The sequence below is a fragment of the Condylura cristata genome, unplaced genomic scaffold, assembly GCF_000260355.1.
Source record: "Condylura cristata isolate star-nosed mole 26May11 unplaced genomic scaffold, ConCri1.0 scaffold00024, whole genome shotgun sequence".
NCBI lineage: Eukaryota > Metazoa > Chordata > Mammalia > Eulipotyphla > Talpidae > Condylura > Condylura cristata.
The window spans coordinates 21,273,018-21,282,617 of record NW_004567125.1 but is presented as its reverse complement, the minus strand read 5'-3'; positions in this window follow the sequence as shown (position 1 = coordinate 21,282,617).

Genomic DNA, 9,600 nt, shown 5'->3' with positions numbered 1-9,600 from the left:
ATGTGGTCACCTCCGGGGCAGGCGGGAATCGAATTCATGCGGAAGTGGCTTTAGATTCTCAGTGTTGTGCTTTAACCTGCTGCGCCACCAGGGAGGGCCGCGTTTTTAAATTTAAATTTATTTATTTATACATAAAGTACTGGGGTACAGGCCAGAGGTTCAGGGCAGTGTGAGGATTCACCAGAGACAGAGTGGGGAGCAGAACAGGCAGATCAACGAAGTCCACTGCCGACGGGAGCAGCAGGGAGACAGGAGAGGGTTGCTGTGCCATGTGGTCACCTCCAGCCCAGGGATCGAACTTGCATTGAAGCAGCTGAGGTTTGCTTGTAGTGCTACATCCTAACCATTAAGGAGGGTCCTAGAGGCACCATTTAAAACAGGTATTGTTTTGTTGTTTCGTTAACATTGAAATCAGAGCTAGCAGCACTGTTCCTCCTGCGTGAACAAAGTTTATTTGACCTGAATTTTATTTCTAAGATACATCACAGCCTTCTTACACTTAGGAGCAGTAATCAATACTTTGACACTAAGCTTAGGGGTCATTTTAAGTAGCTAAAAACCAAAACAACAACAAAAATAAACAACAAAAAGTGTAACACTGTGCAAATGCCACTAAACAGGCAGTGGAACGGACATGCTTGTAGTGTGAGAGCTGAAACAAGAAGGCAGGTTCACCACGAACCTTCACTAGCAACAGGTATGTCAGGCAGTTCAAATTTTGACCTGTTTGCACATGATGTATTCACCAATGATGGCAAAAGTCCTATCGTTTTGGCTTTGGTGTTACAAATAAAGTCTAACGAGTATGTGAATTCACAAATACAGAATCATCCAATAACAAGGATGACTATTGGTGTTTTTGTAGCAGGTGCTAGGAACTGGAGATAGACTGCTCAGCAAAACACACAGTCACTTTCTCCTGGAAAATACGCATTCTCACTTTGGAGCCAACTTGTCTCATTCTTACCAACATTTCTCATTATTGGTGATTATTTAAGTGACCTCCTTCAATCTTGCCCCCTTCCAATCCATTCTCCAAATATAGTCAGTGTAATCCCTTTCAGATGTTGATTGACTCTGCCACTTTCAGCTTTTTATCCTTTAATGGCTCCCTACTCAAATATTTGCCATGGCAGCTCTCATGTTTATCTCTGTGGTCTCACTCACGCTTGTGCTACTCTGATGCCTTTTCAGATACATGGGTGTGCCAGGTTCTTCCTGTCTCTGGACTTTTGCTTGTGCCTTGCCTTTTTCCTGTGCCTGGAGCACACTGTGAACTTCTGTTCATCTTCATACCCAACCTAATTCTTTTCTCAGGAAAGCCTTCTTTTAACACTATGGCCTGCCTAGAAATTATCTATGCAAACACACTATGTTTCTTTTATAGTCCACCTAACTCTCCTATTTCTTATATTGTATACTAGTTTATTGTGTCACTCCCATTAGATTTACACTTCCATGAGGGCAGAAGTTTTGTTAATTTTGCTCTCCCCTAATTCCTCAGTACCCAGTAGAGTGCCTTATTACCATAAACATGTAATCAATATTTGGTGAATGAATGAATGAATGAATGAATGAATTGCTAAACAATTGAGTTAGAATGTCAAAGGACTGTTGTTTATTAGTTTGTGTCAACTGAAGTAGAAAAGCTCCTGGTTGTCTTCATCTTTACTTATTTTGCAGTGTACAGTCATCCTAGGTAGCTTATTGTAGCTCCTTACTCTGGATATATAATTTAGCATTTTTGTTTAGCATTTTGTTTAGTTTTCCTATAAGCAGAACTAGATATTTGCATAGCAACCCACCTCCTTAGAAAAGTTCCAGAGTTCCCTTGTTCAGCCCTAGGCCCTTGACAGCATTCCTGATTCTCTCACAGCCAGTCAGTTCCTTGGGGGTTCTCCCTAGACAGTCCCACATCATCCCAAGCTCAGCAGTTTAGTTGGCTTACACCAGGTCTTTTAGGTGAGAAAGAGCCACCTGGGGGCCCAAATTTTCAGACACATGGGTGCAGATACCTTCAGTTGCCAGTCTGCCCTGCCAGTCATCTGTGACTCAGGCTGTAGACACAAAATAGCTGAACTACACAAAAGGAAACTGGGATCAGTGATTTGAAATTTCAGGACATCATATTTGGTCTCAATAGATATAAGGAAGAGATTTTAGCTGATATGAAGACAAAAATGACTATTTGAATTGGTAGGGAGCACTCAGCCCTTTGAGAAGTCAATGGGCTCTGCCTGGAATGCTGGACTGGATGATTGTGTTTGATGAGTAAATGATCTCACAGGCATCAGACTGTAATCAGGACCATTTATCAATGCTTGTAGGGCAGTGGGGTTTAATAATAGTGACTATCTTACACATCCACAAGTGGTAGTGCTGGTGTGTTTGTTAAAATCTGATTCCATCCTTGGCATAGATTTTCTGGAGTATGCAACTTGGGAAATCTCCAAAGCTGGTTAATTCTGGCCTAAATGGGTTTCACATTGTGTCCTACCTTTAGAATTTGACCTTGTAACTCCACAATTATATAGTCAGGAAATGTTTATTGAAAATTCTCAAGTGTCATTCACTGTTCAAAACACTAGAGATGGTGATAGTTTGTGTATGAACCTAGCTAGGTTATTGTACCCAATTACCTAACGAAATACTTAACTAAGCAATACTGTAGTGGTATTTTTGAGAGGAGGCTAAATCTCCAGTCAGTTTACTTTTAGTGAAGGAAAGTACCCAGGATATTTGGGTAGACCTCATCTAATCAGTTGAGGCTTTAAGAACCAAAACAGGTTTTCTGGAGAAGAAATTGTGCTTCAAGACTAAAGCACCCACTCCTGTTGACTGTTGAGCCTGTTGGCCTGCCTGATATATTTTGATCTTGGCTGGCCCTTACAACTGCATAAGAGAACTCCTTAAACTAATATCTTCTGTATATGTCAAAATTAACATTTTGTATGTATAGATGAGATTTATATATATAGTATATAGATTTATGTATTTAAGGATTAAAAATTATAAGTCTATATCTCCTATTGGTCTGTTTGTCTGGAAAGTCCTTCTTGATACAGAGAGAGCGAGCAAAAGCTCTGATCTCAGGGAGCTTAAAGTTTAGTTTTACAGAAGGCTATTATCCTTTTAGTTCTTTAACATTAATTGAAACTTATTTTATGACTCACCATATGGTCTGTTTTAATGAACATACCACATGTGCCTGAGAAGAATATGTACTATGCAGAGGTAGGTCAAGGTGGTGGAAAGTATGGTTTAGGTTATTTATAAGGGTTTTGATTTTTTTTTTTCATTTAAAAGTTCTATTCAGTGTTGAGGGGTAGGTATTAAAATCTCTTAATTATGTAAATTTTTGGTTTATGTGTTTTTAATTTGCTATTAGGCACATGTCACAAACACATTCTAGATTAATTAATTCAGTCATAATCTCAAGTGTCACTATTGTAGCTTTTACTTTTCATTTGAAAAGTCTATTTTATCTGATAATAAACTCTCATCCAAGCCTCTTGTTTTGTACTATTTGCCTAGTATTTAAGCAAATATAATTTTCAATCCATTTCTCACTCATCTATATAAATAAGGTGGAATCTTTTATAGCCATTATGTACTTGGTTCTTGATGTTTTTAATTCATTCTAATAATCTTTGATTTAGTTCAGAGTATTTAGTCCATTAATATTTAATGTAATTATTGATATGTTTGGATTTTTCTTCCTTGTTATTTTTTTGTTCCCCCTCATTTTTTCTGCTTTCTTTGGGATTAAGTAATTTTTAGAATTCAATTATTTACTTACTAAGTTACATTACTTTTGCATTTATAGTGGTTCTAGGAACTGTAGTAAAAATTCTTAAGTTGTTACAATGAACTCTCAGTTAATTTTACATGCCAATTTATGTAAAATGTACAAATTTTATAACTGTATAAATTCATTTACCTCTCCATCCACAGCCAGATTTTTAGGCTTTGTCATCGGCATTAAATCCACATAAACTTGCTAAGATAATATAATTTTTCTTTAAAGTAATATTACATAGAAACTAATAGAGGACATATTTTTAAAAAACTCATGTATTTTCTATTTCCAGAGTTCTTCATTTCCTCCGGAGGTTTGTGTTTCTGTCTAGTATCATTTCCTTTTAGCCAGGAGTCTGTATTTTAACATTTATAGTATACATCTAGTGGTGATAAGTTCTCATTTAAAGAAATATCTGAAAATGCCTTGGTTTTGTTTCATACTTAGAGTCTGTTTTTGCTACAGAATTCTGAGTTAACAGGTTTTCCTCTTAGCACTTAATTGGCATATACTGTATAAGTTTTTATCACTTTGTTCCATTTTCATTTGGCTTGCAAGGTTTTCAGCAATAAGTCTGGTGATTCTTGTCTTTTGTTTCTCCATAATGTATTGTTTTACCTGTCTGCTTACAAGATTTTTCTCTTAATTTTTTTTTTCAATTTGATTATAATATGCCTAGATATGGTTTTCTTCAGAATTATTTTACATTGAGTCTTGAGATTCTTGATTATTATAATTAAATGTGGGAATACTTCAGTCATTATTTCTGCAAATTATTTTTTTCTGCCCTGTTTTTTTCTCCCCTTTATTTTCACACTTCAATTATGCACAGATTAGATGTTTTGATGTTGTGTTATGATAGTTATGATGTTTAAGAATCCTTCTCTTCTAATTCTCATATCTGGGTTGATTTGTGGTTAGTCTCTGTTGATAACTTTTTCTCTTGGGTCTCTAAATTTTGTAGTTAATAAAATGTTAAATAATCTTGACTTTCAATATTGTGGCTGATTTATAGTAGATACTCTAGGTTTAGTTATATACCTCTAAAAATGTTGAGATTTTGTTTTATCAGTTAATTTGTTAATTTGGTTAAATTTAAATTATAAATTCTGTTGGCTAATAACCAGTTGTAACTCTTTTATGGTAAACAGAACTGTGGTTGAATGTGGCACAATCAGGAGTGAGCCAGAAATCTAGGTAGGGTAGAATTTATGCCCAGAGTTTGGGACTTCATCTATAGGTTTCCCCTGCTATCTAAAAAGAGAATGTTCTTGTCCTGCCCTGGTTCACAATGGTTTAAAGCACAGCACTACCAAAGCTAGCTGCAGTTGCTTCAGCATTAGTTCCATCCCTGGCTGGGGGATGACCCACATGGCGCAGCAGACCTCTCCTGTCTAGCCCACTGTTTCCCTCCACAGTGTCCTTTGTTGATCTACCTGTTCTGCTTCCCTGTGTCTCTGGTGAATCCTCTCACTGCCCCTGCAACTCTGACCTGTACCCCAGTTCTGTATGCACAAATAAATAAATCTTTAAATAAATAAAAAAAGAATGTTTTATTAGCTGTGGTTTGGTAGTTTATTTTGAAGGTCAGGGAATGCTCAATTCCCTACACACACACACACACACACACACACACATATACATTAATGATAATAGCATTCCTACGTCCATAAAATAGCCTACTAAATCATTGCAATTAGAATGTTTTACTTTTAGATAGCAGAGGAAACCTTATCTGATCCCTTTATTTCTTTATAGTGAATGTTGTTCTCCCAAACTGTGTCCTTTGGTCCTTCCAGTCAAATATTTTTTTGTTTGCTTTTGACTACTTTAGTTTAAACTACCCTGTAAAACCCTTGTTCATTCTTAAAGTTTAAAAAATGCGAACTTTTCTCCCTGCAGTTTTCCTCTTTGAGGTACTGACATTCCTCCAGAATCTTCCTGCTTTTGTTTTTCACTGGTTTGAGCTCTCAGATTTTATCATTATTTTTTCCTGTTTAGATTTTGTCCAGAGTTTATAGACGTTAACTGAGGGAAGATTGGTGTAATAAAAGCATAAGCATCCTGGGCCACAGTGGAAGTGAAGCTCTGAGAATCACCTTTAATGTTGGTCAGATATAGCTCTGGACTCTCATGAAGCATGTGCCTTTTGGAATAGATAGGAATGAGGGACAAAGTCAGGAGTCATGGTTTGGGAGGGACCAAGGTATTCCCTGGTTAACATGTTGCTGGCCTTTATGTCAGGCATTTCATAGAAATTAGTGAAAGAGAAGTATCTCTCTTTTGTGTGTGAGGTTATAGTTGAACAATAATAATAACAACAATAATAAATCATAATAAAAGATATTCAGGCTTGGTGGTCAGATGCAGACCAATTCTATATAGCAGCTCACTTTATGACAATGGGTATACGCTATTTGAAGTTATCTGAAATTTATCAATATAAGAGAAAATGGATGGAATGATAGCTACTATGCATGCTGGTTGTAAATATGCAATAGTATAAAATGCTTAGAGACCCCTGGCACCTAAAAGGTATTTAACATTTTCCTTCCACTTTTCTGTACTTTAGGTAATGGCTTAATTTCCATTGCAGTGCATAGGATGTGATCCCCATGTGATCTTGGGGACCATTGAAGTAAGCCAGTATCACTAATGCTTAAGAGATATATCTGGACTTCACTGAGTTCTGGAGTGAAAAGTTTAATTTATATATAAAGAGTAGCTATCATTCAGCAGAGGAGCACAGACATTAAAAGCAGAGACTTGGGTTTGAATTCCTATTTTATAATTACATACAACTTAGAAATATAAATTGTGCCAGTTGCCAGTTGTTCTCTCTGAGCTTTGGTTTTCTGTCTATGGCTGAGGAGTAATAAAATTTACCTCCTAGTGTTTTATGAAGCTTATATGAGCTCTCATACATAAGGCTCCTAAAGCATCCACCACAGCCTGGAACATTGCAAGCAGCCTGTAGTTGTTAGCTGTTGTCATTATCATTATTAGTTAAGAAAATTGGAGGATATCATTTTAAAAATCACTGATTTATAAATATGAGAAAGATTCACAGGGAAGGACTAACCAAAGGAAGTTGTTGGTGGAAGGTAGAAACAAGTGTTTTCATAAGCGGTGAGAAAATAGGATGCGTTTTGACAGGGAGGCTGAGCTATCCATTGGAGAGAATTTGAGTGGGAAACCTTGTGGCATTTTGCCAATGGAGTGATTAGTTAGGTCCACTCTGGGCTCTTGCCTCAAGGGTTAAAAATGAGATTAAATATTTAATGTCTGTTTATAATTAGGCCCTTAGGGATCTTGTGGAACGTTCCACTGACACAGCCCTTTTTCTCTCGGTATTTACATTTCCAGCTCTATGTTAACAAGCTTTGATTCTACAGTCTGATGTGCCTGCGTGGAATGAGTGTTCCTAACAAAGTCAGAGAGCCCAGTTTTCAGTATTTTCAGGGGTTGAGGGAAGAGGGTGGTCTTAATATCCCAGAGAATGTTTGCAAGCCTCAGTCAGGGAGACACATGCACATTTTAACTATCAATCAAGCAGATTAACTTTATTTGACTGGCACATAGATGGCAAGAGGAACAGAAAGGGGGCAGGGAGAAGAATTTTGTCTAGAGAATGAGACCCTGCTCAGAACAGGAGGAGGCCTTCAAAGGACTAGGGTGTTTTGTATCTGCAGCAGGGAGAACAAGGACAGAGGGAAGTGGCAGGTGTGGCACAGGCAGCCCCAGGGCTTGTGAGATCATTGTCAGCTGTCCCGATGGTCCTAAGCAAGGGGCATAGCTGGCACATTACAAGTCTGAAGGTAACAAGTTTGCCTGAGTAGCCTCTGTACTTCACATGATTTATTGATCTATTGGACTTATTTAAAATATGTCTCTAGCTCTGGGGCCTTTGGGCTGACTCCAAACCACTACTTGACATTTAATGTAAAATCAGAGCTTCCCTTATAAATGATGCCTGGTCAGAAGGTTGAAGCTTTGGACTGGAAATTGGGAGCCCAACCATCAACTTCCTGTGAGTCCCTGAGGAAAATCCTCTTTTTATGTCATCATGACTTAGCTTCTTTGTTTTATAATATCCTCCTTGGCACCCAGCCACTCACATGTAAGGATGGGCACAGGGTTCTGGGATACCATCTGACTCTACTTACCACAGGCACCTAAGGCAAATTAACAGGAAACCAGCTACCACGCTTGACCTCTGTCTCTTCTTCAGTTTTCTGTCTTACCAAAGGCACCACCATCCTGTTAAGTGAAACCCTTTTGTTGAGCTCCACCTCTTCCCTCCTGTACCTCCATCCTCACTCATTTACTTTAGTTGTGTCTACCTGGTATAGGTTTCTAAAATGTATCTTCCTTCTCAAACCCCAGTGCCACTAATGTGATCCAGACAAGAATCAGTCCTTGCCTTGGCAACAAAAGTTTCCTTGTTCGGTAGATCCCTCGGGGTGGAATTGCTGGGTGTATAGTAGCTCCATTTTTAGTAGTCTGAGGAATCTCCACACAGCTTTCTATAGTGGTTGTACCAGTTTGCATTCCCACTAGCAATGCTGGAGAGTTCGTCCTTTTTCTCCACATCCTCGCCAACATTTGTTGTTGCTAGTTGTTTGAAGATGTGCCATTCTCACTGGGGTGAGGTGGTATCTCGTTGTGGTTTTAAATTGCATTTCCCTGATTATGAGTGATGTTAAACATTATTTCATATGCCTGTTGGCCATTTGCAATTTCTCTTTGGAGAAGTGTCTTGTACGTTCTTCTGTCCATTTTTTTGTGTGGGTTGCAGAAGGAAAAAGAAAATATATCAAATGGTTTCACTTATAGGAGGAACTTAAGAGAACCAAATAAGACTGGGAAAAAACTGTATTGTTATTACAGTACAAAATACAACAAAACAATACAAAAACAAACAGACAATTATAAACCAGAGAGATCCTACAAGGGAGGGGGACAGAGAGGGATCAGAAGGTGGAAAGAAGGTAGGGGGGCTAAGTTTCGCTTAGGTAGGTCCTTTGTGAGGATGTTTTCCCTAAACTTTCACAAAGTCTGGATACAGTGGCCTTCTTATGACTACCATCATGAAGTCCTTAATCACTATTGCAAGTATTGGTATATATACATATATACATATGTGTATATATGTATATAATTGTTTTGTTTTTACATCATTTTGTGCCTTTTCCATCTCAGTTGTAATCTCCTGGGCTTCCAATCACCAAATCACCCATGTGCCATCAGCATAGTCCAGTGCATTCCCCTCCCCTCCTACTGTTTTTGATCTCATTCCCCTCTTCACCTCCATAAAATGTCTCTGGTATACAGCTGTTCATTATTATTATTTTCTCACCTGGCCAGTTATACTCCTGCTATGAGTGAGACTACCTGGTAATTTTCCTTTTCTTTCTGGCTTATTTCACTAAGCATGATCCCTTCTAGCTCCATCTGTGTTGCTGCAAAAGGCATGTGTTTATCTTTTTTAATTGCTGAGTAATATTCCATGGTGTATATGTAGCACATCTTTTTAATCCAGTCATCCATTTTTGGGCATTTGGGCTGTTTCCATGTCTTTCCAATTGTGAATAAAGCAGCAATAAACATGGGGGTGCAGGTATCTTTGTGAATCAGTGTTTTTGTGTCTTTCGGGTAGATACCTAGGAGTGGGAATGCTGGGTCGTAGGGAAGCTCCATGTTTAGCAGTTTGAGGAACCTCCAAACAGTTTTTCATAATGATTGTACTGGTTTGCATTCCCACCAGCAGAGCAGGAGAGTTCCTTTTTCTCCACATCCTC